The sequence below is a fragment of the Protopterus annectens genome, chromosome 16.part0 (assembly GCF_019279795.1).
Source record: "Protopterus annectens isolate FY-2018-M chromosome 16.part0, PAN1.0, whole genome shotgun sequence".
In the NCBI taxonomy this organism is placed as follows: Eukaryota; Metazoa; Chordata; order Ceratodontiformes; family Protopteridae; genus Protopterus; species Protopterus annectens.
The window spans coordinates 154,133,855-154,143,433 of NC_056750.1; positions in this window are offsets into that span (position 1 = coordinate 154,133,855).

Genomic DNA, 9,579 nt, shown 5'->3' on the forward strand with positions numbered 1-9,579 from the left:
TTGCATGATTTCGCTTTCACTGCTGCTCCTGTTTGCCCTTCTGCCATGTGTAGAGTGGGAGAAACAAAAAATAAAACAGGAAATAAATTCTCCTCACCACTACTAAAGACACAGAGGGTAGACAAATAAACAAGGAAAAAAGACCTTAGGTGTCATCCACAGCTTCAGGCTTCAATCTGTTAAAATACAATTTATTGATTGCTTAAAAAGTGAAGCTGACAAAGTGCAAACTTCACTGGAATATGGTGAACTGAAAATAATTAAATATCCAAAACCAATTGGTTAATATCAGATATTACAGAAGTAGTAGGGGAAACTACTAGTTGTTCATCCCGACCTTCTAAAAATAGTGGTAAGAGTGGTTGGACAATCCCGTTACTACGTTTGTTTTTCACTTCTTCAGTTAACTCATCAATTAGGACAGTAGGATAACCTCTCTTGTAAAACATTTCTTTTAAAAGCTGACATTCAGCAATAAAATCACGTTCATTAGAACACATTCTTGCAGCTCCTATAAGTTGGCCTTTCACTATGGAACATTTTTGTTTATAAGGGTGTGCGCTAGAATAGTGCAAGAAGGAGTTACAGTACGTAGGTTTTCTATAAATCTTAGAGACCTATCTCCTGTTTACTGTATCTTTCATTAGGTTAACATCCAAATAATCAATACTTACAGTGTGGAAGTTGTAAGTAAACTTAAAAAATGTTGTAGTAGTATTAAAGTAATCAACCAGTTGTTTAGCTTCTATCACATTCCCTTTAAAGATGACAAAAATGTCATCTAAAAATCTGGTATAATACGTAAAAAGTGTTTTTATTTCAGGTTTATCATAAATAAAAAATTCTTCCCATTGTGCCATAAACATATTCGCTAAACTCGCTCCACAAGGGGAGCCCATGGCTACCCCTTGTTTTTGCAAGTAAATCTTACCATTAAACGTAAAAAAATGATTGGTAAGTATGATGTCTAAAATCGGTGCTTCTTATATAAGGATAACTTTTTAATTGATAGAATTGGACAGTCACTGAAAATTGTCTATAGAAGAGGCACCAACTTGAAAGGTTTCTTTGAAACTAATAATACAAAGCCTAGTTCGAGATTAAATGGAACATTCACATGTGGGGCATGCAGGATGTGCAGGTACATTAAATCAGGTAAGTAATACTGGCAAGTTTTGCATCAACCATAAACTGAATTGTGACTCCATAAGTATCATTTATCTAGCTACATGTAATTTGTGTCCGGCGTTTTACATAGGTAAAATGGATAGGAAGTTTTGTGACAGAATTTATGAACACTCATATGCAATAGGTAAAAAGAAAAAGAAAACGCTCTAGCAAAACATATTTCCTAAAATGAAGGACACACTTTTGGTTTCCAAGCTAGAGATCAGTTAACACCTGATATTAGGGGAGGTCCCTACTCGTTGCTCCTAGATGTTCGTGAACTTGAATGGCAACTAGCATTAAATGTGTTCTCTTTTCATGGTCTCAATGAGAACTGCAATATTTTATGCTTGCTTAAATTAAGAAATCTTATGAGATGAACCCACTTCAATTAGTTGATGCGGACGCTGCCATAATGTTACTTGACATAGAATATTGTCAAAAGTTTATGTTTAATAATAATTTTTAACTTTCACTTTCAACTATTTGAATACATTTTATGTATTTGTAGATTTACCACTAGTATGCTACATTCTTTATTTATTTTAGTAGTTTTGTACTGACGATCATAGTGACTGTTTAAGGTACATATTTTTAAATTTTGTTGTTATCTCATAGATTTTAGGATTTCATATCTAAGAGTTGGTGGTATCGATGTCTTAACAACAGTTAAATAATATTTAAATATTAATTATTATCTTTACATTTAAACAAATATAAGGACTGTCATTAAAGGACAGTATAAATTACTTGACTACTTTACCTTTAAGTTTACTGTTTGCGCTTGTCACATGATTTCATGCAACAAAGTTTAAATTTAGCGGTTACTGTGTAGCCACTGTTTGTTTGTTTTCTGAAGAAGTTACTTTATTAAGAGTGACGAAAACGTGAAAGTTTGTACATTAAACTGTTTTTACGTTAAAGCAGAGGTTTTTTTCTTGGGATTATCATCCAGTACTAGCTGCCAGCTGTTGGTTTTCCTTTTTCGTTTGGTCTGTCTGTGGGAACTTTCCAAAATAGTTGACCATACCTGGAAAACATTGTAAAGATGTTACATTCTCTGGAACTGGCATCTCAACAATTCCTGCTTGCTTGGACAGATCAGTTTGTAAGCCAGCACTGGTAAACAACTGTCCCACATAATTAAGTTTTTTCAGTTTGAATTTAAATTCATGAGGCTTCAGTTTAAGATTTCCTTCACATGCACAGTCTAGAAATTCCCTGAGATTTCTATCATGTTTGTCTTCACCTCTGCCCCCAATAATAATGTTGTCTAATATAACAGCACATGGATAACCAGAAAAAATATGTTCCATAGAATGTTGAAAGACTTCACTGGCAGAATTAATTCTAAATAGTATTCTCAAAAATCTCTATCTATCAAATGGTGTACTGAATGTGGTTAACAATGAAGATTTGCAATCCAGCAAAATTTGCCAAAAATAACATTTTGCATCTAAGACTGAAAAAACAGTGGAATTTGGCATGAGACCAGCTACCTCTTCTACTGTATGCATCAGATGATGAAGATGCTTAAGTGCTTTGTTTAAGTCTCTTGGATTGATATGTATTTGAATATCATATGAGCTTTTCTTCTGAGCTGCGACTATGGAGGATATCCATTCAGTTGGTTCTTCTACTTGAGCATGGACACCTAAATGCACCATTTTGTCTGGTTCTGCCTTTACTTTACTTTGCATTGCTACTGGAATCTTCTGTGCTGGTCTAACAACTGGGCTTCCTTCATGGTTTAACTTCATGGAATATCTGACTGGATGTTTACCAAGCTCTTCTCTGAAAATATCAGCATATTCACTAAAAACATTCTGTGTAAAACTATCCTTGTTATTCTTATTTATATGGTGAATCTCTATATTAAAGGAAATCAGTCCCATTCACAGACTGTCATTGAGGCCTAACAGTGACTGCACTTGTCTTTTGACTACATAAAACTTCAAGTCATAGCTGTTTCCAGCAGAATGGCATGAAAGAACTATTGCGTAATCAGTTTGAATCTCTTCAAAACTATAAGCAACTATTTTTGCACACTTTGCTGAATCAAGTTTCTCAGCAGCTTTTACTTTAGCAAACATCTGTGCTACTACCCATTGTACTTAGATCCAATGTCTACTTTAAGCTTTAAAGGGTTTCCCATTAATCTACACAGTACAAAATATTTTGCTTTTGCTGACAACTGATAATCTATGGTTTTAACTGTTGCATCGATCACAGAGACACCATCAACATAGAAAGTTTACTTTCAGCTCTCGGAGTTTGCTGCACTCTCTATCTGATATAGTTGTTTCTTTGGAAACTCTCTTTTAATACTTTAGACTTGCAAAGCCTTTTGAAATTATTCCAGTGTTTACATGTGTAACATTGCTGACCAAAAGCTAAGCATTTTTCCCATTTAGGTTCAAGACTGCCTCTACAATTGGGATAGTTAACAATGAGGTTGGGTGTGGCACTACCTCTCAGTTTAAATTTCTTTTTCATCTTAACTTTCCATTGCATACTATTAACATTCACACTAGCATATACTGCAAATATGCTTTTCTCATTCATAAGCATACTTGTATGCTTTTCTACAAGCTCACATATTTGGCAAATCTCAATGGCTTTGCTCAATGTCAATTCACTATCTTGAAGCAAAATTTTCTCACTGCATCATTATTAACACCACGTACAAGACAGTCTTTTATCAACTCATCTCATAGATCACCAAATCTGCATGTTTTTGCTTTATTTTTTGTCAGTAATATATGCTGCAATACTTTCAGCAGGCTTTTGATTTCTTGTGTAAAATTTGTGCCTTTCCATTGTAATATTCATTTGAGGGTTAAACATTTCTCTAAATTTACATTTTAAGCACTCAGGGTCTTCCTGCTTTTCAACCTGTATCACAAGATGGCAGTTCTCCCCCTCTCTGCATACATGGCAGATGCATACACAAATGAATATTCCCTCTCAATGGTCTCTGACCCAACTAAATTTAGAAGTATAAATGCTCTTGTACATGCGTCTTTATCAGAAATTGCAGCCTGTATGAAAAATATCATATTCTTGCTCAAACACTCGCCAATTCTTTGCAATATTATTATCAAACATGAGCAGTTCAGGTCTGCATAATCCCTCTGCCATAACACAAATTTCTTTTAAACATAAGTAAAGACCTGGTACTTGTAATCATGCTCAAAGGCACAACAATCTGTCTAAAAATACTTTATTTTAACACTGCAAATACTTCAAATCTCCCAGGCACTTCAAAAAATGTTAGTTACAGCAAAAATGTCGCACAGTGCACAAAAAAAAAAATTCGGACATTTTAGCCTTTTAGTATATTTTAACCACTTCAGAGAATATTTCAAACACTTTAATCATCATGTCACTATTTTGGACATTTAGAATAACTCAGTAATTATTTTGAATACTTTGAATGCTATACCACATTTGGCAACTAAAAAATCATTTAACTGAATTTAAGTAACTTCAAATAACCGCTGCCCTGTTTGCGAGTCCACTCCTGTATATTACTCCACTTTTGTGTGCCTCCAGGTTTGCAAGCTGCTTCAACTTCAGATCATTTTGACACCATGTCATATGTCTTGTGTATTCAAATGATACACTGAAGCATGGGATGGGTTCAAGTTGTTTACTGTACATAAACATACCAGGAGCTGTAACTGGAACATATATTTTGAACCTCATATGCTTACTCACTGACTCACTAAGTCTAACACACTCACATGTGCATCTCTATTCAAGCTTGCACTCACACTGAATGACTATACAAAATGGCACTGATCTCACATGTGCTCAGTAACTTACATGCACGTGGTCTCAAACTACAGTGGCTGACTAGGTACGATATACAAATTGATCTACAACTTTAATTTGTCTGGTATAGGATGAGGTGATGTCTGCCTGACATCCAGGCTGGTCTCTGACCCTGCCTTTTTGGGAGTACTGCAGATTAAAGAATCTGATATAGCTAATGACATCAGCAGTGTCTATTGAGGAGAATATGATAATAACAGTGTCCCACATGCTGGTATAAAAGGCTGTCTGCAATGTCAAGCAAAAGCTCACACACACACACACACACACACACACACACACACACACACACACACACACACACACACACACACACACACACACACACACTGTTGACTGCAGTGATATTAGAATCCCTACCTATCTACACAGACTACAGATTTCAGTATTTTACATAAGACCCATAGCACATGTTTGACTTGGAGTGTGCTAGACAACACATTATATCTGATGACATCAGTAGTGTCTGTTGAGGAGAATATAACAGTGTCGCACATGCTGGTATAAAATGCTCTCTATAATGTCAAGCAAGAGCACACACACATGCACAGTTGACTGCAGTGAGACTAGAACCCCTACTAATCTAAGTAGGCAGACTACAGAACACAGTACTTTACACAAGTGACACAGCACAAAGCTGACTTTTATAAGAGTGCAGGTGAACTTATAGTAGATGACATCAGCAGGCCATGTGGGAGACAGGATGTTGTGTGGGCTGCATGAACTGTATGTGTAGACATCTGCAAGAATCAAAATACTGTCAATCCATGGTATTGGAGCAGTAACTGTGGGATACACATGCCTGCTTTTCTGTCTAGACACACACACACTCACACACACACACACACACACACACACACACACACACACACACACACACACACACACACACACACACACACACACAGTTGAGTGCAGTTAGAACAGAACCCCTACCTAAGTCCACAAACTACAGAAGTCAGTACTTTATGCAAGTGCCATGGCACAAGTTTGACTTTTATAAGAGTGAAGTGAATTTATAGAAGATGATATCAGCAGGCCATGTGGGAGACAAGATGTTGGGTGGGCTGCATGAAATGGATGTGTAGGCATCTGCAAGAATCAAAATACTGCCAATCCATGGTTTTGGAGCAGTAACTGTGGGATACACACCTCTGTTTTATATGTCTAGACACACACACACACACACACACACACACACACACACACACACACACACACACACACACACAAATGAACAGTTAACTGCAGTGAGGATAGAACCCCTACCTACCTAAGAACACAGGCTACAGAACACAGTACTATACACAAGTGCCACTGCACAAGTCTGGTTTTTATAAGAGTGCAGGTGAACTTATAGTGGATGAGATCAGCAGGCCATGAGGGAGACAACATTTTGGGAGACCTGCATAAGCTCATAGGTTCATAGGAGGCTACAAGGCTAATGACCCTAGGGCATTTATACGCCTAGCTATGTAAAAACACAAGTACCCTTATTGAGCATAGTTGGGTGGTAATTTTTAAGAGAGCAATTTTGTGAGCAGCATCAACTGGCATAGTCCATGAAGGACATAGGTGCCACCCCGTAGGTGACTTCACAATCACCCAACCAGTAGTCAAGGTTCTACTTGAACAGTCATTGAGGAGCACTTCTTCACATCTGCCACTCCTCATAAAGGGTAACACTGGACCAACCACTAGAGTAGGACCACCTGAGGGGGCAGATATTGCAGGTGCATCAGAAGCAGGCTGCCAGGTTGGTTTTCTGATGTGGGCATCACTCAGTGTTGGAGCTGGTGGAGGGGGGCAGGTGGATCCTGTGGGGCTGTCCTAACCTGCTGTGTTGTGGAGCATTTAGTGATGTGGTACACATGGATGACATAGACACATGTTGACGACACATAATAAAATTAAAATAATAAAGTCAAAAAGAAAAGAAAATGCATTTTTTACAATAAAATAAAATAAAAAATGCATAAAAGAAAAGAAACAAATGACAAAAAATAGTTTTTATAAATGATGTTTTTTCTTTCAGCTTTTCCCGGTTAGGGGTCGTCACAGTGGAACTCCAGTCCGCTAATGATTGGCAGTCGATTTTTATGGTGCTGCGGTGCCAGCCCGATGCCCAAACTTCAATGAAGGCACACCCATTCACGCATGTCTTTGGAATGCCACTCGACCATGGGGAGGACATGCAGACTCCACACTGAAGGCGTTCCAGCCGAGAAATATGAAATAAAATAAAAATAAAATAAAAAAGAGAGATAAGTGTTGTGGTGAAAGAAAAAAAGAAATAAGATTGCACCTTTGTATGTGACATACAATACTTTAATACAATTATTTCACTCTGTTATCTTAACGTTTGCATTTAAGACTACCACCTCCTAATAGATGCACCCTATACTACAGATCGCAGCAAATAATCCTTGAAATGCACATAAATTGCACATATGTACATCCAGTTATACAGATTACAGTTAAGAACAGGGCATTTTTGCCACTGGTATAGAGGTATTAACGTAATGTAAATATTATTGAAGAAATAACAATATTGTATAGTTGTGAAGTGTAGTATTTGAACCCACAACCTCTGACTAAAGTCTAATTGTAATCTTGGTTTGTGCTACAGACTAATGGATGCAGACCTGTATTTACAGTTGGGATATGCATGCTCAATTTGATATAACTGTATAAAATACCAAAAAAAATCTTTAAATTTTAATTCTACAATAACACTAGTCGTCTGCTGCATTAATACCACATGCTTTCTTCATTCTCACCAATCTAGCCTCATTGGGCTCTGACATTGTACTCCTGATCACTAGCAGCAGTGGAAAAAAGAGAAAACAACAGACCACTATTATGCATATCAGACTTACCTATATTCAACTTTCTAAGTCTTGCAAGTACTCTCTATAGTTGTTACTCACATAATTGTAGGATGTCAAACTATCCCAAACCTCAGACTTGTACTGGGAGACTGAATAGGCCCACCTGCAGAAGCCTTTGGCCATTGTTCTTAACTAGGAGTCCAATGAATATCCTGGACTCTTGGATACCCCACCTCTGTACCCTAAACCTAGTACCTTCTCCACAAACACCTGCCATGTCTACCATGGATTGGATCAAAAGCAATGCAGGCTGATGCTTTCCTCCCAATTCCAGTTATTGCATTTACTGGAGTGCGCACAACTGAGCAATGCATTTGAGAGATAGTGTGTGGATAGCAGCAGTGCCAAGCAGTGAGGAATTAAACAATTGTAATTCTAATTGCAAGGTTATTGGATGTACAGGCAGTTGTGTATGTGTCTTAGGCAAATGTGAAGGCCATGCAAGTACATATAGCATCATTATACTTATAAGAATTTAGTGCACGTTATTCCCACATGCATACATCTGATAATAAATGTGATAATACATAGCTAGATAAATAAATAAATAACTGACACAATAATAGTGTCTCATCCCTCATATATATAATGACTATCAGGTCCGCTATCTAAAGTGTAATAAGTGAGAGTGACTATAACTGCAAGTGGAACAATAGTAAAAGTGTATGGAATACCCTGTGTTAGAATGCAGAACCATGTGTATGGCAGTTCTACACTTTCACATGTTGCCACAAGAAGGTTTAAATAACACTTGTCTGTGCTGTAATTCATTGCTATAAACTGCAATGTGACAACAGTAAAAAAATGTTGCACACCTTGTACTAGACCCGGAACCATCTGTACTCCAGCCCCACACTTATACTAGCTACATCTACATGATGACATTCTCTATTTTACTAATCATTCTTAAGGTCTCCCTATTAACTACCATGCAACATTGCTTAGCTGGTTTGTGCAATGCACCTATAGTATTAAGTGAATGCTTCCGGTTTTATTTTCAGCTGTCTGGGTCCTGTTTGCTTCCTGGGTGTTACATTTCTTCAGTTTGTGCACTGCCATGCTTTACAGAAATGAGATAAGTGTAGCCAAACCCATAATTCATTTCCTCCAGTCGTGTGATTGCACTACGCACCTCATCACACAAATATGGACCCCCCCAAAAAATACACAATCAAAGACAGAAAAGGAGAAATAGAAAAAGGAGCAAGTAGTTGAAATGAGGAAAATCAATGTATAACATGCACACAAGAAAATGCTGGGTGATATGAGATATGTCTACACAGGTCTAGATTTGAACTGTCACTCAAATGCACATTCAGAAAAGGATGGGTGCCTTATGCCTCTTTGCCACACAAACAGCTTTGTAGCAAAGAACTGAAATCAACCTGTACACAGCCAACTGCAACAGCATCTATGGTAATATCAAATCATACAACTGTTATTATTTTTGGATGTAGTGCACCTAGTGATCACACAACCTGTTCCAATTATTACTTGCAAATATATAACTCTGTCTTACATTTCTAGGTTTGTTGGTCATTCTTCAGTTATCTAACCAGTGATCTGAGACATGCAGTCTGTAAGCCATTCTATGTCATTGGCCTTAAAATGTGTAAGGATATTAAGTGGAAATAATATCATATGCAGTTGCCAACAAATGAAGGGCAGGTTGGGATGTTAAGGA